Here is a 25,188-nt window from a genome sequence, read left to right on the forward strand (position 1 = left end):
AGTCTGGCATGAAGGTCTTCTGTACAGAATAAAGAAGTTGCTACCCGCACCATGCTTCCTCATTATATCGTACTATCTTAAGAATAGAATATTTTATGTTCGCAAACATGACGAATTTTCAAGTATCTACACTGCTGAGGCTGGAGTTCTACAAGGGAGTGCTTTAGGTTCACTGCTGTACACAACTTCCACAGCTGACTTACCAACTACAAATGCTGTTGAGATAGTAACATATGCTGATGATACTGCTATTATTGCCACGAGTAATTACCCGCGCGAACTAGGGTTAATTGAAGCATGGCTTAAAAAATGGAGAATAGCAGTAAACGTACAAAAATCAGTGCAAGTCGCATTCTCGTTGAGACTCGGGAGTTGCACGCCAGTTACACTGACCGGCTCCACCATACCAGTTAGTGAAACGGTGAAATATCTTGGAGTACAACTGGACAGGCGTCTCACTTCGAAGCAGCATATAAAAGCAAAGCAAACTCACCTAAAGACAAAAACCAAAAAAATGTACTGGCTGTTAGGACCCCCCTCTCAATTAAGCCTAGAAAAAATTACGGCTGTACAAAGCAGTGCTAAAGCCAGTATGGACCTACGCGATGCAACTGTGGGGAACATCTAGCAACTCTAACATTCCATGGTATATGACTAATCATGACATCCACAATGACATAAAACTTCCCCTTGTTAAAGACGAAATAAAGTCAAATGCACAGCGATACATAAGTAAGCTACACGACCACGATAATGTCCTAGCACTAGCCCTACTAGATAAAACCAGCAAACGAAGGCGACTAAAAAGATTTCATGTACTGGACCTGTCATATAGATTTACAAATAGATAAAAATATGTAAATATGTATATATATAGTAAAATAGTTTTTGTTTTGAGTCGATAAATGATCCTTATTTGAACTTGATCTTATTTAGCCGAAATAAATAAAAACTCCGCTTTGCGTTTTTATTGATTGAATATCAGCTTAAGACTGAAACAATTGGTGTGAAAAAATCTTAGATGTACTGGGTTAGTGGGTTGTTTACTTGATCTGCGCGAGAGCGCTTCTTGCTTATGCTTATGTGCATACATATGAAAAAGAATTCTTATGTGCTACGTGGCTATGTGCCTGCCTAGTGGCTGTGTTCTGATTTCGGCTTAAGTGGATGCGCAATATCGAGAAATGTTAGAAATGTTTGTTTATTTAACGAGGAATCGATACGGCAGACCACCGCGGTCGGTCTTTTGTACAAGTGAATTATGAGGAAAGCATAATTACGGTACAATATGGATTGAGCTCACTGGAGCTCAATTCATCCGGTGCTATAATTATTTAACGCAACAAAATTTTATTATTGTCTATCAAGACAGATTGCCAATAAAAACGTAAATTTATAAAATAATAAAAAGTGTATATTAATAATTTTGATCATTTTGTATTTGATCACTATATTAATAATAAAATTTAGAAATATTATAATTGTTAACAAACAAAAACGTCCAGAACTGGAAAAACCAAATACTGAGAAAGAATTAAGAGAACTGTTGGGTCATGCAGCCGCCAAAGCTGTGCAGTAGACTAATCTCATATTCTTTAATATTGTAAGCCAAATTAGTCAGTGGTAGCAGTTGCGATGCCCATAGTCCAAACCACTGTTCTCGCACGCATTTATCTGTACGGCGCTCATTCCTTGTTTCTTTTGTTAGCTACCTACGTTAAGCTTGGGCGCTGCATTTCGGCTGTCTGCCCCGCCAATTGCCAATTCGTCGTGTTTCGGAAAAGACTAAACTTGTGCATTCGATATAGCTCTTTGTCGGACCTAGCTGCCTTAAAAAATTCTCAAAATAAACAGTGTCGTAATATAAACAAAGTTTTTTCGGTTTGTTATTATTCGTAACAGCTATTGAAAAAGCTCAACAAAAGTTAAACATTGGTGACCCCGACATGATCGTGTTAATTTGCATGCATTAATTAATGCACTTATTCCGTTTATAAATAAATATAAATACATTAAATTGCAATCGGTTGGACAAGGGAGTGGTGATTTTGGTGATAGTGGCTGTGTTTAAGCGAGCTGTAATGCTACATATATACATACATTGCTACATATATCGTGCATTGACCCCGCTTGACTTTTAAGCTCAGTCTTTAAGCCAAATTTGGAAAATGATCGTGAAAAAGTAGCTGAAGTATATTTTTTAGAGGCTCCTTGTCAGATGAGCCTGGCTATCAACCAAACTACTATCTCAGAAGTAGAAGAAGAAATAAAAAAGCTGAACAAGAAAAATCTCCAGGATATGACAAAATCTGTGCAATTACAATCAGAAATCTCCCTCCAAAATGCATCCGATTGCTGACATAAATATACAATGCGCAGACTGGAATACTTACCGAGTCAATGGAAATGCGCGGAAGTTATAATGATTCCTAAACCAAACAAACCGGAAAACTGAACGTCTTCATTCCGTCCCATTAATTTGCTGGTGACATTCTCTAAAGTATTTGAACGAATACTTTTAAGAAGAATGTTCCCTGCACTAAACGAACTTAACATCATACCCGAACACCAGTTTGGGTTTAGAAGAGGACACGGATGGATTGAAATACTGCACGGGAGTGTTCCTGGATGCCAAAAAGGCATTTGACAAAGTCTGGCATGAAGGTCTTCTGTACAGAATAAAGAAGTTGCTACCCGCACCATGCTTCCTCATTATATCGTACTATCTTAAGAATAGAATATTTTATGTTCGCAAACATGACGAATTTTCAAGTATCTACACTGCTGAGGCTGGAGTTCTACAAGGGAGTGCTTTAGGTTCACTGCTGTACACAACTTCCACAGCTGACTTACCAACTACAAATGCTGTTGAGATAGTAACATATGCTGATGATACTGCTATTATTGCCACGAGTAATTACCCGCGCGAACTAGGGTTAATTGAAGCATGGCTTAAAAAATGGAGAATAGCAGTAAACGTACAAAAATCAGTGCAAGTCGCATTCTCGTTGAGACTCGGGAGTTGCACGCCAGTTACACTAACCGGCTCCACCATACCAGTTAGTGAAACGGTGAAATATCTTGGAGTACAACTGGACAGGCGTCTCACTTCGAAGCAGCATATAAAAGAAAAGCAAACTCACCTAAAGACAAAAACCAAAAAAATGTACTGGCTGTTAGGACCCCGCTCTCAATTAAGCCTAGAAAAAATTACGGCTGTACAAAGCAGTGCTAAAGCCAGTATGGACCTACGCGATGCAACTGTGGGGAACATCTAGCAACTCTAACATTCCATGGTATATGACTAATCATGACATCCACAATGACATAAAACTTCCCCTTGTTAAAGACGAAATAAAGTCAAATGCAGAGCGATACATAAGTAAGCTACACGACCACGATAATGTCCTAGCACTAGGCCTACTAGATAAAACCAGCAAACGAAGGCGACTAAAAAGATTTCATGTACTGGACCTTTACAAATAGATAAAAATATGTATATATGTATATATATAGTAAAATAGTTTTTGTTTTGAGTCGATAAATGATCCTTATTTGAACTTGATCTTATTTAGCCGAAATAAATAAAAACTCCGCTTTTCGTTTTTATTGATTGAATATCAGCTTAAGACTGAAACAATTGGTGTGAAAAAATCTTAGATGTACTGGGTTAGTGGGTTGTTTACTTGATCTGCGCGAGAGCGCTTCTTGCTTATGCTTATGTGCATAAATATGAATAAGAATTCTTATGTGCTACGTGGCTATGTGCCTGCCTAGTGGCTGTGTTCTGATTTCGGCTTAAGTGGATGCGCAATATCGAGAAATGTTAGAAATGTTTGTTTATTTAACGAGGAATCGATACGGCAGACCACCGCGGTCGGTCTTTTGTACAAGTGAATTATGAGGAAAGCATAATTACGGTACAATATGGATTGAGCTCACTGGAGCTCAATTCATCCGGTGCTATAATTATTTAACGCAACAAAATTTTATTATTGTCTATCAAGACAGATTGCCAATAAAAACGTAAATTTATAAAATAATAAAAAGTGTATATTAATAATTTTGATCATTTTGTATTTGATCACTATATTAATAATAAAATTTAGAAATATTATAATTGTTAACAAACAAAAACGTCCAGAACTGGAAAAACCAAATACTGAGAAAGAATTAAGAGAACTGTTGGGTCATGCAGCCGCCAAAGCTGTGCAGTAGACTAATCTCATATTCTTTAATATTGTAAGCCAAATTAGTCAGTGGTACCAGTTGCGATGCCCATAGTCCAAACCACTGTTCTCGCACGCATTTATCTGTACGGCGCTCATTCCTTGTTTCTTTTGTTAGCTACCTACGTTAAGCTTGGGCGCTGCATTTCGGCTGTCTGCCCCGCCAATTGCCAATTCGTCGTGTTTCGGAAAAGACTAAACTTGTGCATTCGATATAGCTCTTTGTCGGACCTAGCTGCCTTAAAAAATTCTCAAAATAAACAGTGTCGTAATATAAACAAAGTTTTTTCGGTTTGTTATTATTCGTAACAGCTATTGAAAAAGCTCAACAAAAGTTAAACATTGGTGACCCCGACATGATCGTGTTAATTTGCATGCATTAATTAATGCACTTATTCCGTTTATAAATAAATATAAATACATTAAATTGCAATCGGTTGGACAAAAGAGTGGTGATTTTGGTGATAGTGGCTGTGTTTAAGCGAGCTGTAATGCTACATATATACATACATTGCTACATATATCGTGCATTGACCCCGCTTGACTTTTAAGCTCAGTCTTTAAGCCAAATTTGGAAAATGATCGTGAAAAAGTAGCTGAAGTATATTTTTTAGAGGCTCCTTGTCAGATGAGCCTGGCTATCAACCAAACTACTATCTCAGAAGTAGAAGAAGAAATAAAAAAGCTGAACAAGAAAAAATCTCCAGGATATGACAAAATCTGTGCAATTACAATCAGAAATCTCCCTCCAAAATGCATCCGATTGCTGACATAAATATACAATGCGCAGACTGGAATACTTACCGAGTCAATGGAAATGCGCGGAAGTTATAATGATTCCTAAACCAAACAAACCGGAAAACTGAACGTCTTCATTCCGTCCCATTAATTTGCTGGTGACATTCTCTAAAGTATTTGAACGAATACTTTTAAGAAGAATGTTCCCTGCACTAAACGAACTTAACATCATACCCGAACACCAGTTTGGGTTTAGAAGAGGACACGGATGGATTGAAATACTGCACGGGAGTGTTCCTGGATGCCAAAAAGGCATTTGACAAAGTCTGGCATGAAGGTCTTCTGTACAGAATAAAGAAGTTGCTACCCGCACCATGCTTCCTCATTATATCGTACTATCTTAAGAATAGAATATTTTATGTTCGCAAACATGACGAATTTTCAAGTATCTACACTGCTGAGGCTGGAGTTCTACAAGGGAGTGCTTTAGGTTCACTGCTGTACACAACTTCCACAGCTGACTTACCAACTACAAATGCTGTTGAGATAGTAACATATGCTGATGATACTGCTATTATTGCCACGAGTAATTACCCGCGCGAACTAGGGTTAATTGAAGCATGGCTTAAAAAATGGAGACTCGGGAGTTGCACGCCAGTTACACTAACCGGCTCCACCATACCAGTTAGTGAAACGGTGAAATATCTTGGAGTACAACTGGACAGGCGTCTCACTTCGAAGCAGCATATAAAAGCAAAGCAAACTCACCTAAAGACAAAAACCAAAAAAATGTACTGGCTGTTAGGACCCCGCTCTCAATTAAGCCTAGAAAAAATTACGGCTGTACAAAGCAGTGCTAAAGCCAGTATGGACCTACGCGATGCAACTGTGGGGAACATCTAGCAACTCTAACATTCCATGGTATATGACTAATCATGACATCCACAATGACATAAAACTTTCCCTTGTTAAAGACGAAATAAAGTCAAATGCACAGCGATACATAAGTAAGCTACACGACCACGATAATGTCCTAGCACTAGGCCTACTAGATAAAACCAGCAAACGAAGGCGACTAAAAAGATTTCATGTACTGGACCTGTCATATAGATTTAGAAATAGATAAAAATATGTAAATATGTATATGTCGCATCATTATTAGTCTTATTTTTATTTTCTATGTTCCATCTCTAATAAATAAAATTCGTATCTAGCTGTTCTTGTCTTCGTTTCTTTTTTGATCGCTGTTCGCTGTGTTCCGTTATGCGAGTTTAACGGATTTTGCTCTGTTCTACACAGCCTCGGTTCGACGATGCGTTAGAGTGGGACAAATGCTTGTCCTGTGGTGGGTTCGGACCAGCAAGTATCAAGCGAAATGGAGTGATGTTGAAATGTACACGGAGCACTTATGTTTGAAAACTCTGAGAAAGTGGACGCGTGAATATGTCGCAACCGAGGAAGTGTACGACTCGCGGGCGGAGCGCGGCAACAGAGGACCCCGAAACAGTTCATTTGCCGACATCAGAAGTGGGATCGCCTCAGCCCCAAGCCATCACTGATGATCGCCTGTCCACAATTTTAGAAATGCAGCATCGTAGTCTATTAGAAATTGTAAATGCCGTGAGGGGCTCGCAGACTACACAAGTGGTTGTGCTACCCAAGTTCAACCCTGAGTCCGCCGGTTCAAGTGCAGCCACTTGGTGCTTTACAGTGGACCTTGTTATAGGTGAAAATCCTCTGGATGGCAGTGCTTTGCTCATGGCCTTAACCAAATCATTGGAGGGCAGTGCTTCTAATTGGCTGTCACAAATTTGTTTCGCCGGAATGACTTGGAGCCAATTCCAAGAAATGTTCCTTCAGCAGTATGAAGGCAATGAGACGCCAGCAGCAACAGTCTTTAATGTATTAAACGGGCGGCCAAACGACGGCGAATGTCTTGCGCTGTATGGTAGCCGATTAATAACAACACTTATGGCAAAATGGAAGTCTATTACCGCAGAAGAAATTGCAGTGTCGGTTGCCCTGGCACATGCTGCAAATATAGATGGTAGGCTGCAACGCACTGTGTTCACAACTACTGTCAAAACACGCAACGAGTTGCAGAACGAGCTAAGAGCGTTTTCGTATGGAAAGAGGAAGGACCATCCCGTTCCAGAAAATTCTACCACCAAAAGAGCTCGCCTACACCCAAATGTTAAGTGCCACTTTTGTGGAAAAATTGGCCACAAGATAGCTGACTGCCGCTCCATGAAAAACAACTTAAAGAATCAACAAGGATCTAGTTCGAGTATTGGGCGCTTATCTGACTCTAAACCTGGGTCAATTACTTGCTATAGATGTGGAAACCAGGGGCATATAGCGTCAGCTTGCCCTGCAAGACAATCGTTGTCAAACCAAACTAAAGCCGACGAGAAGCGTGTCAACGTGTGTCACGTAGTCGAGCCAATTGGGACATTGATATCATCTGGTGAGTCGTATCCATTTTATTTCGACTCTGGAGCCGAATGCTCACTTGTAAGAGAATCTGTGTCCACCCAACTCTCGGGCACACGTATTAACAACATTGTAGTTTTAAAGGGTATCGGAAATAATACTGTTACCAGTACATTACAAATTTTGTCTAACGTAACAATAAGTGGTTACAGTCTCGAAGTGCTTTTTCACGTAATTCTTAATGATTTCATTAATTATAATATTATAATTGGACGTGAAATTTTAAGTCAGGGATTTAGTGCTACTATAACAATAGATAAAATAGAGTTATGCAAAACAAGGTCTGTGCAAACCCTATCTGCTTTGAGTAGTAGTTTTAGTCTTGAAAATGTTAATACCGAATTGTGTGGCGAGGATAGGAAAATCTTGGTAAATCTTTTGAATGAATTCTGTGACTCATTTATAGACGGTTTTCCCAAAAATCGTGTTACAACTGGCGAATTAGAAGTACGCTTAATTGATCCAATAAAAACTGTACACAGACGACCGTACCGACTTAGTATAGAGGAAAAACAAATTGTCCGAAACAAGATTAATGAGCTGCTGTTAGCTAACATCATCCGTCCTAGCAGCTCACCGTTCGCCAGTCCAGTTTTACTCGTTAAAAAGAAAAATGGTTCTGATCGTCTTTGCGTGGATTACCGTGAACTAAATACAAACACAGTTGCAGAGAAATATCCCTTACCACTAATTAGTGACCAGATATCTAGGTTGCGTGGAGCAAGTTTCTTTAGTTGCTTGGATATGGCCAGCGGGTTTCATCAGATACCTATTCACGCAAATTCAATTGAGCGCACGGCTTTTGTGACACCTGACGGCCAATTCGAATTTCTAACTATGCCCTTCGGGTTAAAGAATGCCCCATCCGTGTTCCAGCGTGCAGTTATGAAAGCTTTGGGTGAGCTTGCTCACTCTTACGTTATCGTTTATATGGACGATATAATGATTATCGCAGAAACAAAAGAAGAAGCTTTTGTAAGGTTAAGGACAGTTTTGAAAATATTATCGCAGGCTGGGTTTTCTTTTAATATCGGAAAATGTTCATTCCTGAAATCTTGCGTTGAATATCTGGGGTTCGTGGTAAAAGAGGGCGAAATTAGACCAAATCCATCTAAGATAAAAGCATTAGTCGCTTTACCGCCTCCGCAGTCTGTTACCCAAGTAAGACAATTTATTGGCCTAGCCTCTTATTTTAGGCAGTTTGTGCCAAAGTTTTCAGAAATCATGAAACCCTTATATAGACTGACCTGCAAAAACAAAATATTTGAATGGAAACTTGAACACGAACAAATTCGTCAAAAAGTCATTAAATTGCTTACAGATGAGCCCGTCCTTGTTATCTTCGATCCTCGGCATCACATTGAACTGCATACAGATGCCAGTATGGATGGCTACGGAGCAATTCTACTCCACAAAATAGATAATAAACGTCGTGTAGTTGAGTATTACAGCAAACAAACATCCTTGACGGAATCTCGATATCATTCGTACGAGCTTGAAACTTTAGCTGTGTATAACTCCATGAGACACTTTCGTCACTATTTACATGGGCGACGATTTGTTGTTTTTACAGACTGTAATTCCCTAAAAGCTACTCGCAACAAGACTGAACTAACGCCGAGAGTACACCGTTGGTGGGCATATATGCAGTCCTTCGACTTTGACATAGAATATAGACCTGGTGCCAAAATGGCACATGTTGATTTCTTATCACGCAACCCACTGCCAACTGCTCGGGTTATTACTGGTGAGGAAGAAAAACATGTTCTATTGGCCAAAATAACGGACAACTGGTTACTTGCAGAACAACAAAAGGATTCAGAGATTTCCACGATTGTTGTTAAAATACAGAACAATGAATTGGGTGAGAGCTTGGCAAAAAGTTATGAATTACGCTCGAAAATGCTTTTTCGCAAAATTCAAAGGAACGGTAAAACTCGTTGCCTGCCAGTTGTCCCCAGATCATTCAGATGGTCAGTAGTGAACCATGTCCATGAAGCAGTTGTACATCTTGGGTGGGAAAAGACTTTAGACAAAATGTACGAATTTTACTGGTTTGAGAACATGGCCAAATATGTTCGTAAGTTCGTTGATAATTGCATTACGTGTAAGTTAACTAAGCCTCCGTCAGGAAAATTGCCAATCGAACTCCACCCCATACCAAAAGTAGAAATTCCATGGCACACGATCCATATAGATATTACGGGAAAATTAAGCGGCAAGAGGGATCAAAAGGAATATATTATCGTTCTGATTGATGCGTTTACAAAGTTTGTTTGTTTGCACCACACGGTAAACATTAATAGTGAGAGTTGTATAGACGCCTTGAAGGCGTCAATCTCCGTATTCGGTGTACCAACACGAATCATTGCAGATCAGGGTAAATGCTTTACAGGCTCTTGTTTCAGTGAATTCTGTTCCATGCAAAAAATTCAACTACACTTAATTGCAACAGGGGCTAGTCGTGCCAATGGACAGGTAGAACGCGTTATGAGTGTGCTTAAACGCATGCTTACGGCTGTAGAGAGCAGCCATCGTTCTTGGCAAGATGCCTTAGGAGAGATACAACTAGCTATAAATTGTACTACAAATCGCATAACGAAAGCCAGTCCTCTTGAATTACTAATCGGAAAAGAATGTAGACCATTTAATATGTTATCAATATGTGAACAAGTTAATAAAATCGATGTAAATATTATAAGAAATATCGCGAGAGAAAATATTAAGAAGAACGCCTTGTATGAAAAAACTAGATTCGATAAGCACAAAGCCAAATTTGATAACTTTAGTGTTGGCGATTATGTTTTACTTAAGAACGAAGAAAGGCACCAAACAAAATTAGACCAAAAATATAAAGGACCTTTCCTCGTGACAGAGGTACTTGAGGGAGATCGTTATATTTTAAAATCTTTAACTAATAAGCGGACTTATAAGTACCCACATGAAGCTTTGCGCAGTATGCCAACAGAGGAGATCCCCAAAGAGTTAGATCTATGTGACGATCAAGAAAACGTTGAAAGAGACGTTAGAAATCCCTTGGTGGATTCCAATGTGGATGAAAACGTTGAAAGAGACGTTAGAAATCCCTTGGAGGATTAGAATGTGGATGAAAACGTTGAAAGAGACGTTAGAAATCCGTTGGTGGATGCCAATGTGAGCGGAAAAGTTACTGAGTTGTTTGAAGACTCAAGTGAATGAGAGGCATTGATGGATTTCAATGCGAGATTGGGGACACATGCAACGTCGCCAAGTTGCCAGTGCTAGTAGGTACACGTGTTACTGTGTTGACTTATTTGATGTCTGGTGACTGGCGGCGTGGCGGGTTGAATTGTCCTAGTGTGTTGCTAATAATAACAAACGATCTTCTTGGTACTTCTGTCACTCGAGTTGGTCGATAACACGAAAAATAAAATTAAAAAAAAAAAAAAAAAAAAAAAAAAATATAAAGAGAACCTATACTAATACTCTGAATTACGTTTAATGTTATCTTTCTAGATTAAGCTTGTTTAATTTCAAAACTTATATTACACACGAGGACGTGTGCTGGTCAGGAAGGCCGTGTCGCATCATTATTAGTCTTATTTTTATTTTCTATGTTCCATCTCTAATAAATAAAATTCGTATCTAGCTGTTCTTGTCTTCGTTTCTTTTTTGATCGCTGTTCGCTGTGTTCCGTTATGCGAGTTTAACGGATTTTGCTCTGTTCTACACAGCCTCGGTTCGACGATGCGTTAGAGTGGGACAAATGCTTGTCCTGTGGTGGGTTCGGACCAGCAAGTATCAAGCGAAATGGAGTGATGTTGAAATGTACACGGAGCACTTATGTTTGAAAACTCTGAGAAAGTGGACGCGTGAATATGTCGCAACCGAGGAAGTGTACGACTCGCGGGCGGAGCGCGGCAACAGAGGACCCCGAAACAGTTCATTTGCCGACATCAGAAGTGGGATCGCCTCAGCCCCAAGCCATCACTGATGATCGCCTGTCCACAATTTTAGAAATGCAGCATCGTAGTCTATTAGAAATTGTAAATGCCGTGAGGGGCTCGCAGACTACACAAGTGGTTGTGCTACCCAAGTTCAACCCTGAGTCCGCCGGTTCAAGTGCAGCCACTTGGTGCTTTACAGTGGACCTTGTTATAGGTGAAAATCCTCTGGATGGCAGTGCTTTGCTCATGGCCTTAACCAAATCATTGGAGGGCAGTGCTTCTAATTGGCTGTCACAAATTTGTTTCGCCGGAATGACTTGGAGCCAATTCCAAGAAATGTTCCTTCAGCAGTATGAAGGCAATGAGACGCCAGCAGCAACAGTCTTTAATGTATTAAACGGGCGGCCAAACGACGGCGAATGTCTTGCGCTGTATGGTAGCCGATTAATAACAACACTTATGGCAAAATGGAAGTCTATTACCGCAGAAGAAATTGCAGTGTCGGTTGCCCTGGCACATGCTGCAAATATAGATGGTAGGCTGCAACGCACTGTGTTCACAACTACTGTCAAAACACGCAACGAGTTGCAGAACGAGCTAAGAGCGTTTTCGTATGGAAAGAGGAAGGACCATCCCGTTCCAGAAAATTCTACCACCAAAAGAGCTCGCCTACACCCAAATGTTAAGTGCCACTTTTGTGGAAAAATTGGCCACAAGATAGCTGACTGCCGCTCCATGAAAAACAACTTAAAGAATCAACAAGGATCTAGTTCGAGTATTGGGCGCTTATCTGACTCTAAACCTGGGTCAATTACTTGCTATAGATGTGGAAACCAGGGGCATATAGCGTCAGCTTGCCCTGCAAGACAATCGTTGTCAAACCAAACTAAAGCCGACGAGAAGCGTGTCAACGTGTGTCACGTAGTCGAGCCAATTGGGACATTGATATCATCTGGTGAGTCGTATCCATTTTATTTCGACTCTGGAGCCGAATGCTCACTTGTAAGAGAATCTGTGTCCACCCAACTCTCGGGCACACGTATTAACAACATTGTAGTTTTAAAGGGTATCGGAAATAATACTGTTACCAGTACATTACAAATTTTGTCTAACGTAACAATAAGTGGTTACAGTCTCGAAGTGCTTTTTCACGTAATTCTTAATGATTTCATTAATTATAATATTATAATTGGACGTGAAATTTTAAGTCAGGGATTTAGTGCTACTATAACAATAGATAAAATAGAGTTATGCAAAACAAGGTCTGTGCAAACCCTATCTGCTTTGAGTAGTAGTTTTAGTCTTGAAAATGTTAATACCGAATTGTGTGGCGAGGATAGGAAAATCTTGGTAAATCTTTTGAATGAATTCTGTGACTCATTTATAGACGGTTTTCCCAAAAATCGTGTTACAACTGGCGAATTAGAAGTACGCTTAATTGATCCAATAAAAACTGTACACAGACGACCGTACCGACTTAGTATAGAGGAAAAACAAATTGTCCGAAACAAGGTTAATGAGCTGCTGTTAGCTAACATCATCCGTCCTAGCAGCTCACCGTTCGCCAGTCCAGTTTTACTCGTTAAAAAGAAAAATGGTTCTGATCGTCTTTGCGTGGATTACCGCGAACTAAATACAAACACAGTTGCAGAGAAATATCCCTTACCACTAATTAGTGACCAGATATCTAGGTTGCGTGGAGCAAGTTTCTTTAGTTGCTTGGATATGGCCAGCGGGTTTCATCAGATACCTATTCACGCAAATTCAATTGAGCGCACGGCTTTTGTGACACCTGACGGCCAATTCGAATTTCTAACTATGCCCTTCGGGTTAAAGAATGCCCCATCCGTGTTCCAGCGTGCAGTTATGAAAGCTTTGGGTGAGCTTGCTCACTCTTACGTTATCGTTTATATGGACGATATAATGATTATCGCAGAAACAAAAGAAGAAGCTTTTGTAAGGTTAAGGACAGTTTTGAAAATATTATCGCAGGCTGGGTTTTCTTTTAATATCGGAAAATGTTCATTCCTGAAATCTTGCGTTGAATATCTGGGGTTCGTGGTAAAAGAGGGCGAAATTAGACCAAATCCATCTAAGATAAAAGCATTAGTCGCTTTACCGCCTCCGCAGTCTGTTACCCAAGTAAGACAATTTATTGGCCTAGCCTCTTATTTTAGGCAGTTTGTGCCAAAGTTTTCAGAAATCATGAAACCCTTATATAGACTGACCTGCAAAAACAAAATATTTGAATGGAAACTTGAACACGAACAAATTCGTCAAAAAGTCATTAAATTGCTTACAGATGAGCCCGTCCTTGTTATCTTCGATCCTCGGCATCCCATTGAACTGCATACAGATGCCAGTATGGATGGCTACGGAGCAATTCTACTCCACAAAATAGATAATAAACGTCGTGTAGTTGAGTATTACAGCAAACAAACATCCTTGACGGAATCTCGATATCATTCGTACGAGCTTGAAACTTTAGCTGTGTATAACTCCATGAGACACTTTCGTCACTATTTACATGGGCGACGATTTGTTGTTTTTACAGACTGTAATTCCCTAAAAGCTACTCGCAACAAGACTGAACTAACGCCGAGAGTACACCGTTGGTGGGCATATATGCAGTCCTTCGACTTTGACATAGAATATAGACCTGGTGCCAAAATGGCACATGTTGATTTCTTATCACGCAACCCACTGCCAACTGCTCGGGTTATTACTGGTGAGGAAGAAAAACATGTTCTATTGGCCAAAATAACGGACAACTGGTTACTTGCAGAACAACAAAAGGATTCAGAGATTTCCACGATTGTTGTTAAAATACAGAACAATGAATTGGGTGAGAGCTTGGCAAAAAGTTATGAATTACGCTCGAAAATGCTTTTTCGCAAAATTCAAAGGAACGGTAAAACTCGTTGCCTGCCAGTTGTCCCCAGATCATTCAGATGGTCAGTAGTGAACCATGTCCATGAAGCAGTTGTACATCTTGGGTGGGAAAAGACTTTAGACAAAATGTACGAATTTTACTGGTTTGAGAACATGGCCAAATATGTTCGTAAGTTCGTTGATAATTGCATTACGTGTAAGTTAACTAAGCCTCCGTCAGGAAAATTGCCAATCGAACTCCACCCCATACCAAAAGTAGAAATTCCATGGCACACGATCCATATAGATATTACGGGAAAATTAAGCGGCAAGAGGGATCAAAAGGAATATATTATCGTTCTGATTGATGCGTTTACAAAGTTTGTTTGTTTGCACCACACGGTAAACATTAATAGTGAGAGTTGTATAGACGCCTTGAAGGCGTCAATCTCCGTATTCGGTGTACCAACACGAATCATTGCAGATCAGGGTAAATGCTTTACAGGCTCTTGTTTCAGTGAATTCTGTTCCATGCAAAAAATTCAACTACACTTAATTGCAACAGGGGCTAGTCGTGCCAATGGACAGGTAGAACGCGTTATGAGTGTGCTTAAACGCATGCTTACGGCTGTAGAGAGCAGCCATCGTTCTTGGCAAGATGCCTTAGGAGAGATACAACTAGCTATAAATTGTACTACAAATCGCATAACGAAAGCCAGTCCTCTTGAATTACTAATCGGAAAAGAATGTAGACCATTTAATATGTTATCAATATGTGAACAAGTTAATAAAATCGATGTAAATATTATAAGAAATATCGCGAGAGAAAATATTAAGAATAACGCCTTGTATGAAAAAACTAGATTCGATAAGCACAAAGCCAAATTTGATAACTTTAGTGTTGGCGATTATGTTTTACTTAAGAACGAAGAAAGGCACCAAACAAAATTAGACCAAAAATATAAAGGACCTTTCCTCGTGACAGAGGTACTTGAGGGAGATCGTTATATTTTAAAATCTTTAACTAATAAGCGGACTTATAAGTACCCACATGAAGCTTTGCGCAGTATGCCAACAGAGGAGATCCCCAAAGAGTTAGATCTATGTGACGATCAAGAAAACGTTGAAAGAGACGTTAGAAATCCCTTGGTGGATTCCAATGTGGATGAAAACGTTGAAAGAGACGTTAGAAATCCCTTGGAGGATTAGAATGTGGATGAAAACGTTGAAAGAGACGTTAGAAATCCGTTGGTGGATGCCAATGTGAGCGGAAAAGTTACTGAGTTGTTTGAAGACTCAAGTGAATGAGAGGCATTGATGGATTTCAATGCGAGATTGGGGACACATGCAACGTCGCCAAGTTGCCAGTGCTAGTAGGTACACGTGTTACTGTGTTGACTTATTTGATGTCTGGTGACTGGCGGCGTGGCGGGTTGAATTGTCCTAGTGTGTTGCTAATAATAACAAACGATCTTCTTGGTACTTCTGTCACTCGAGTTGGTCGATAACACGAAAAATAAAATTAAAAAAAAAAAAAAAAAAAAAAAAAAAAAAAAAAGAGAACCTATACTAATACTCTGAATTACGTTTAATGTTATCTTTCTAGATTAAGCTTGTTTAATTTCAAAACTTATATTACACACGAGGACGTGTGCTGGTCAGGAAGGCCGTGTCGCATCATTATTAGTCTTATTTTTATTTTCTATGTTCCATCTCTAATAAATAAAATTCGTATCTAGCTGTTCTTGTCTTCGTTTCTTTTTTGATCGCTGTTCGCTGTGTTCCGTTATGCGAGTTTAACGGATTTTGCTCTGTTCTACACAGCCTCGGTTCGACGATGCGTTAGAGTGGGACAAATGCTTGTCCTGTGGTGGGTTCGGACCAGCAAGTATCAAGCGAAATGGAGTGATGTTGAAATGTACACGGAGCACTTATGTTTGAAAACTCTGAGAAAGTGGACGCGTGAATATGTCGCAACCGAGGAAGTGTACGACTCGCGGGCGGAGCGCGGCAACAGAGGACCCCGAAACAGTTCATTTGCCGACATATATATATAGTAAAATAGTTTTTGTTTTGAGTCGATAAATGATCCTTATTTGAACTTGATCTTATTTAGCCGAAATAAATAAAAACTCCGCTTTGCGTTTTTATTGATTGAATATCAGCTTAAGACTGAAACAATTGGTGTGAAAAAATCTTAGATGTACTGGGTTAGTGGGTTGTTTACTTGATCTGAGCGAGAGCGCTTCTTGCTTATGCTTATGTGCATACATATGAAAAAGAATTCTTATGTGCTACGTGGCTATGTGCCTGCCTAGTGGCTGTGTTCTGATTTCGGCTTAAGTGGATGCGCAATATCGAGAAATGTTAGAAATGTTTGTTTATTTAACGAGGAATCGATACGGCAGACCACCGCGGTCGGTCTTTTGTACAAGTGAATTATGAGGAAAGCATAATTACGGTACAATATGGATTGAGCTCACTGGAGCTCAATTCATCCGGTGCTATAATTATTTAACGCAACAAAATTTTATTATTGTCTATCAAGACAGATTGCCAATAAAAACGTAAATTTATAAAATAATAAAAAGTGTATATTAATAATTTTGATCATTTTGTATTTGATCACTATATTAATAATAAAATTTAGAAATATTATAATTGTTAACAAACAAAAACGTCCAGAACTGGAAAAACCAAATACTGAGAAAGAATTAAGAGAACTGTTGGGTCATGCAGCCGCCAAAGCTGTGCAGTAGACTAATCTCATATTCTTTAATATTGTAAGCCAAATTAGTCAGTGGTAGCAGTTGCGATGCCCATAGTCCAAACCGCTGTTCTCGCACGCATTTATCTGTACGGCGCTCATTCCTTGTTTCTTTTGTTACCTACGTTAAGCTTGGGCGCTGCATTTCGGCTGTCTGCCCCGCCAATTGCCAATTCGTCGTGTTTCGGAAAAGACTAAACTTGTGCATTCGATATAGCTCTTTGTCGGACCTAGCTGCCTTAAAAAATTCTCAAAATAAACAGTGTCGTAATATAAACAAAGTTTTTTCGGTTTGTTATTATTCGCAACAGCTATTGAAAAAGCTCAACAAAAGTTAAACATTAATGACCCCGACATGATCGTGTTAATTTGCATGCATTAATTAATGCACTTATTCCGTTTATAAATAAATATAAATACATTAAATTGCAATCGGTTGGACAAGGGAGTGGTGATTTTGGTGATAGTGGCTGTGTTTAAGCGAGCTGTAATGCTACATATATACATACATTGCTACATATATCGTGCATTGACCCCGCTTGCATTTTCGGCATTTATTTTGTGCTCATCTTCCCGCTGAACAGAATTAAAGGCGATTTGTTGCTATGCCCGCTGAAGGTGAAAAAAACAGGGTGACCTTTTTAAAGCGCAAAGCCAATGCACTGTTCAGCAGGTTGAAGAGGCTACAGAGGCGCGCGGAAATAGCCAAACGCAATGTGCATTTCGCGCATCACTCAACGCTTGCGGAAGGTGTTGTGCCCCACCAGTGTAGTGGTCCTCAAACGCAGCCGCGGCCGAGGACGATGCCGTTGCCGCCTGTGCAGTTGCCAACGTTTGGCGGAGGCTACGCAAGCTGGGCGGATTTTTACTCCGTGTTCACGAGCATAATCGACAGCCATCCGGACCTCTCCAACATTGAGAAATTTCAACATCTGCGGTCATGTTTGAGGGATTCAGCGCTGGAAACTATCCGATCATTGGAGATTTCAAACAGCAATTACGAAGCGGCTTTAGAGTTGCTTCAAAAAGGTTTGATAATCGGCGTCTCGTTTTTCAGGCGCACATCACCGAGATTCTGGGTTTAAAGGTAGTACGGAATGGTTCGTGCGCTGAAGGGTTTGGGCACCACTGAGCAAATCGCTGGCTGTATCATAGTGCAAGTGCTGGTGCAAAAGCTGGATGCGGCGAGCCAAGCTAAGTGGGAGGAGCGCTTGGAGGATCCGGTCTTTGCCAACCTTATTCCGTCGTGGGAATCGATGGCTGCATTCCTGGAACAGCGATGTAGGACTTTGGAGGCCGTGGATTGCGCCATGGCAGCCTATGCGCCAGGCGTTCAGGTGGGCAGAAATCGTTCGACGCTAGTTGCTACCATCCAAAATTCTCTTGCCATATATTATTGCCCGCAATTTAGAGACTTAGCGCCAGTAGATCGTCTGCGCGAGGCAAAGAAACTAGCACTTTGTCTAAATTGCCTAAATGCAGCTCGAGCCGCTGCCGCACCTGTGGAATCAGGCATCATACGCTGCTCAATCTGGATGGTCCGCCTTCCTCGCAGACCCATGTTCCGGTGTCTTCAAGCTCCCACACTGAGCCTTCTGCCCCGCTTTCGACTTCTTCTACTCTAATTGCCCAGGATCTCGGTAGTGACCTTGTGCTGTTAGCCACTGCAACTGCAGGGCCTTTTTAGATTCTGGCTCTCAACTGCACTTGGTCACCTCTCGGTTTGCAAATAAACTGCAACTTAAAAGGTCGAGGTCGTCCGGCTCCGTCACTGGAATCGGGGATTCCAATTTCGCGACTGATGGATTCTCGGTAGGAATTGCGATTCGGTCTGTCACTTCGGATTTCTCAACGAGCATAACAGCAGTTATCGCTCCCAATATCACGGATCGCTAGCCAAGTTTTAATGTGGACATTGGGGACTGGAAGATTCCAGAAAACCTGCAGCTCGCCGACCCGGATTTTTATAAAGCTCAACGTGTTGACCTGTTAATAGGAGCTAGCCTGTTTTATGAGCTGCTGTGCGTAGGTCAGATAAAGTTGTTGCCAGGACTGCCCCTGCTTCAAAAAACTCGTCTGGGCTGGGTTGTGTCTGGAGCCTTCGCGCGCCCTTGCGGTAGCGCCTTAATAGCTTCACGCGTTCCTTCTTCAGCCATCAAGGAAAACAGCATTGATGTTGAACTTGATTCACTTCTGCAGCGCTTTTGGGAGGTAGAAAATTGTCCAGGAGGCTTTGCGGAGATTCTTGTCGCTGGAAAGGAAGCTTACAAAGCACCCTTCCACTGGTTACTCGCTTAACGATGTGTTAATGGCTGGCCAGGTCATCCAGAACAAGCTATTTCACATCCTAATTCGATTTCGCTCACACCCAGTTGCCGTTGCAGGAGACATATGTAAAATGTACCGATGTGTAAGGGTCTCGCAAGAAGATAGCTATTTGCAGTGTATTGTATGGAGGGACTCCCCGATCGATGACCTTCAAGTATAGAAACTCGACACAGTTACCTACGGCACCAAACCAGCCTCCTTCTTGTCCGTAAGGGCTATGCAGCAGTTGTCAATCGATGAGCAGGCATCGTTTCCCATTGGATCAGAAATCCTTCGGCGTGATTTCTACGTGGATGATCTTATCTCCGGCTCAGGCACGGTAAAGGATGCTATCAGCATAATGCAACAGACGGCTGGCATTCTTGCGAAGGGCAACCTCAAGCTAAGGAAATGGTGCTCTAACATTTCGCTGGAGGGAAGATAGCTATTTGCAGTGTATTGTATGGAGGTACTCCCCGATCGATGACCTTCAAGTATAGAAACTCGACACAGTTACCTACGGCACCAAACCAGCCTCCTTCTTGTCCGTAAGGGCTATGCAGCAGTTGTCAATCGATGAGCAGGCATCGTTTCCCATTGGATCAGAAATCCTTCGGCGTGATTTCTACGTGGATGATCTTATCTCCGGCTCAGGCACGGTAAAGGATGCTATCAGCATAATGCAACAGACGGCTGGCATTCTTGCGAAGGGCAAGCTCAAGCTAAGGAAATGGTGCTCTAACATTCCGCTGGAGGGTGTGCCGCCGAGGACAAGGAGTCATTCATGAAGTATGAAGATGGTAGCGATTTCACCAAAACTTTAGGTCTCGTTTGAGATCCCGCCTCCGACCAGCTATTGTTTTCGTTCTCTGCCTTTCAGTCGCCACTGAGACCCTGCAGGCGTTCTGATTTGTCCTCTCGGCCTGGTCGGTCCGGTAATCACAAGGTGTAAAATCTTTTTGCAGCAGCTCTGCAAAGAAAAGCTGTCCTGGGATGAAAGCCTCCCGGAAACTCATAATACGAAATGTCTTGATATATGTCGCAGTTTTGAAATAATAAGTCATGTTAATTTCCCTCGGTTCTTGTTTAGCGCAGAGTCTGGTCTTGAGGTGCATGGGTTTTGTGATGCAAGCATTGATGCCTATGGAGCCTGCGTTTATGTGGTTTCTAAAGGGAATCAAAGTTTTAGCCATTTGCTTTGTTCGAAGTCGCGCATAGCTCAGTAGAAGACCATAACAGTACCAAAGCTGGAGCTTTGTGGTGCGGATCTTCTGGCTAAAATCATGAGGGAAATAGTTGGCTTGAAAGTATTTAAAGGACGCTACTATTGTTGGTGCGACTCGACGGTTGCACTTTCCTGGATCCGAGATGAGCCCGCCATATTTGTGGCAAATAGGGTTGCTGCCATTCAGGAGCTGACAGATGTCACGGCTTGGCGTTATGTTCCTACAGCGTTAAAACCGGTGCTTGAGCTTCGTCGAAGTGTGTTCATCGTAAAGTCGCCGTACGTGGATGTAATTGCTAGCTCCAAATTTGCAAATTCTTACCCCTCACTGCAACGAGTGTTTGCATACATTTACAAATTTTGTAATGGAATTCGTCATCCTGGGCTCACCGTCGCACACATTCAAGAGGGTTATCAAGGTTACCAAGGCCGTGAACAGGTGCATCAGATCAGATAGAGCACATAATGGCGGACCTTCCCAAGGAGCGCTTGGAAGGATCTCACGCTTTTGAGGTTGCTGGTATAGACTTCTGTGGACCCTTCTTTCACAAGACGGATAGTCGCAACAAGCCCGCGGTTAAATGCTACGTCTGCGTGTTTATATGCTTTGCAACCAAGGCAGTGCACCTGGTACTGATCAAGGATCTCTCTCGACAGTTGCGTTTCTGTGCGGACTCAAGAGGTTCATATGCACCCGGCGGAAGCCGAAGCAAATTTGGTCAGACAACGCCACCAACTTTGTCGGCGCCAAAAATGAACTTCTGGAACTTCGAAGGTTATTTCTCAGCAGCGAGCATTAAGGCTCCGTTCAGAATTTTTGCCTTTCCGAGACGATTGACTGGCGGTTCATCCCTCCACGGTCGCCCCATTTCGGTGGACTTTGGGAAGCAGCGGTGAAAACGGCCAAACATTTCTACCGCGCTGTGGGTACGGCGGTTCTGACCTTCGACGAGCTGAGGACGCTGGTGTGCCACATCTCGGCAGTTATTAACTCCAGACCTTTAGTTCCCATTTCAGATAACCATGCCAATCTGGATGTCCTCACTACGGCGCATTTTCTCAATGGTGGTCCGCCTTCGTCGTTTGACGAGCCAGATATAACGGGCCTAAACCTTTCTTCAGCAAATATTTTGGTCGCGACGGAAGGAAGAGTACTTGACGTTGCTCCAGCAGCGTTCCAAGTGGCGCACCCCAAAGCCTGGCGTAGCCGTGGACAAAGTCGTTCTTGTTAAGGACGAGAATCTACCCCCAATGAGATGGTTGATTCCTGGCAGAGACGGCGTCGATCGAAATGCAGAATTGAGGACCGCGTCTGGAGTAATAAGGCGGGCAGTGAACCAGCTGTGTCTGCTTCCCCTTGGGGACTCTGTTGGAAGCCAAGCTTCCAATGGGGGGAGGATGTTGGGTCATGCAGCCGCCAAAACTGTGCAGTAGACTAATCTCATATTCTTTAATTTTGTAACCCAAATTAGTCAGTAGTAGCAGTTGCGATGCCCATAGTGCAAACCGCTATTCTCGCACGCATTTATCTGTACGGCGCTCATTCCTAGTTCTTTTTGTTATCTACCTACGTTAAGCTTGGGCGCTGCATTTCGGCTGTCTGTCCCGCCAATTGCCATTTCTTCGTGTTTCGGAAAAGACTAAACTTGTGCATTCGATATAGCTCTTTGTCTTTGTTGCCTAGCTGCCTTAAACAATTCGCAAAATAAACAGTGTCGTAATATAAACAAACTTTCTTCGGTTTTTTATTATTCGCAACAGCTATTGAAAAAGCTAAATAGCTAAACAAGAACCTTTAAGAAATTCATAATGAAATTCATAATTTTAGAAGGGGGAGAGTTATCTAAGCCATAAATATAGTAATCTGCCCCAGTTGATAAACAAATTTCAAACTCCAATCTCAGCAGCATTGCCTTGTCTTTGTCGTCACCACTTAGCCTGCCTTTGCCCTTGTTTTAGTCGCTAACACTTATCATGCCTTTGCCCTTGTTTTTGTCGCGACACTTAGCCTGCCTTTTCCCTTGTTTTTGACGGCAACACTTAGCCACCCGATAATTAACCAATTAATGTAAACACAACCTCCACTTGGAGACGGACAGGATCAACTTATTGCGCTTCAATCAAACTGCATCAGTCAGAAAATTTCCATTTCACAATGCAGTGAAATAACTTCAGCATAAAGCTTTTATCCTAAACAAAACCGAAAGTTCAAAAAGGTCGAATGAAAAGCTTCTAAACGAGGTTGATTGGATCAGGATTAAGAATAAAAAGATCAGTCTGAATCGGGACGAGATCGTGAACAGCTTCAAATCAAAGATAATCTATTAAAAAGGTGTTTTGTAATTGTATAGGTGAAAAAGTCGATCACCTAATAAATATTAAATAATAAAAAAATAAAATAAAATAAAAATTTTTTAATTAAATAACTAAATAGTGACGATTTTAATTTGTATACCTTTCCATAATATTCAGATTGATCATATAGGAGCAATACCAAGTATACAATCATTAAAGAAAACAACTCCTTGTAGTCATAGATTTATTTACGAAATTTGTTAAACTATTCCTTCCTCGTTATGCAAAAGACTCACTTAGTAAGTAACTCACTAACAGTCAAAATACTGTTATAGCCGCCCAAAAAGAATTATTTCTAACCGAAGATCTCTCTAGGGTTTTCGACCTTCTTTCAAGCTTACTGCATCTTTTCACTACTATCTTAGTTAATTAAAGAGCTATATTTTATAGTATTATAAGTATTATATATAATACTAATACTTTCACTACCAGAGAAAAGACATAACCTGAAAATATTGAATAACAAATCCTTTTGCAAAATTTAGAACAAAACATGAGAGCCCGAAAGTCAAACCAGGAAATCCAACCAAAAAAAAAACAACATTACAAAAATCGATGACAGTTAAATATAAGCTAGCTGTTAAAGTGCCTCGAAACCGCTTTTTAATCAACATATATGGAGGAACAGGAGATAAAGTATAATAATAAGAAAGAGCAGTCATTATAATCTGATATCATTTTAATAAATAAAAAACGCATTCAGCCCCTTTTTTATGTTTCTAATAAAATTTAAGAATAAAATAAATTATAAAATTTTCGCCTTTATTAACATTATCACAGCGGCCATTATTCATTCATGTGCCTTAGTTACTGAACACGGGAATGCGAACCTGAAGCATCTGAAGCACCTGAAGCAAAATGGGAAGAAAGAACAGAAATTAAAGATGTGAATCCTCCAAATTTGGTGAAATGCATCACCTTGGTGGTCTTGTTGAACAGAGCTGCGGCACAGTCCTTCTGCAGACGATAGTGGACGAATCTCACCGACAACGAGACTGAACTCCTGCGAAGAAACCTACGAAGTAAAGTGGGAATTTTTACATAAGTAAACTTTATTTGTCTGTGCATCCATTATAAGATTACGTAGTTGGGCAAGTAGATCTCAGCATGGATTACGTCACCGGACTCGTCCCGAACTCGACCACTTAGTTTGTAATTTATGTCCAGTAAACCGCCTGCAGATTGTCGCAACATCCTTCTCGTCGATCTCCGGCACCAGTTTCCTGGAATTTTCCGGTGGAACGCCGGACAAAGACCCTTGTGTCGTTCCGCACACGATGAGTTACCAAAGTGCCGATGAACTTGCGATTGTTCACAATAATGGTCTTTTCCTTGTTGAGCTGCACATTATACTTTTCGCTTATCGCCTCAATGACAATTTGCATAAAGAAGTTCTTGATTATAGAAGTATAGATTATAAATCTGCGACTTCTTGATCTTGACCAGAAACTTTGGGTTGATAGCGATGTCACAGACATCGACGGTCTTATCGGAACGATCCTTCGTGAGTCTGGGATCTGAGATGCTCATGGGCACACGATAGCAGCCAGGAGTTGGGAATTCTAGTATGCCAATCAGTACCTCAGTCAGTTCCTGGCACACGTTAATGAAGAACTTTTCATCACTGTTTGTCTCGAAACTTTTCACGTAGATTTCTAATGGGAAAAAACAAAAAAGTTGGGTATTATTAAAATGGCTTGTTATCTGCAAAGTTTCTGGCAGCTAATAAATATGAAGGTGAGGTGATTCTATCGTATGGGCCATTGCGGAAGGAAACCCTTGGTTTTATTTTGACTTCGATTCCATATTCAATCTTATACAATAAGCTTAGCATTTAGTTATGATTACAAGCCGGGATAGATTTTTGTATGATCCGTCCACGCGATCTCGCTGATTGCCTTTAAATAAAGATAAGTTTCGTTGTCACTTGAAGATAGAAGAACTTGGAATTCCTTAAGGTTTTGAGATACTTTTGGCTTTGGAAAATGTTGTTCTCACCTTAAGCTCATCGAAAGAATGCTTGGCTAACTAGTGAAAGACAGGACTTTTCCATTCTCGCGCTATGGATTGAATTCCCTTATCGCTTTTGAAATTATTGACTTCTTCTTGGAACTGCGTCCTTTCCACTTGGAGAGAGCACCATATCGGTTCGAGAGCAGACATTCGGCATCGGACAATTCCTCTTCTTCCGCATCACTTTCGTCTTTATTAACATGACTATCTTCGGTGGCATATATAGGCATAAATATATAAAACAATTGGCAAATAAGAAATAAT

At 41.0% G+C, this 25,188-nt stretch overlaps 1 pseudogene; it reads right to left on the reverse strand.

Moving 5' to 3' along the window:
• Positions 1-23,661: 23,661 nt before the first annotated feature.
• On the reverse strand, positions 23,662-24,566 carry LOC116803254 (annotated as a pseudogene).
• Between the last annotated feature and the right edge of the window lie 622 nt (positions 24,567-25,188).

This window comes from Drosophila sechellia, unplaced genomic scaffold, assembly GCF_004382195.2.
Source record: "Drosophila sechellia strain sech25 unplaced genomic scaffold, ASM438219v1 U_368, whole genome shotgun sequence".
NCBI classification, from domain to species: domain Eukaryota; kingdom Metazoa; phylum Arthropoda; class Insecta; order Diptera; family Drosophilidae; genus Drosophila; species Drosophila sechellia.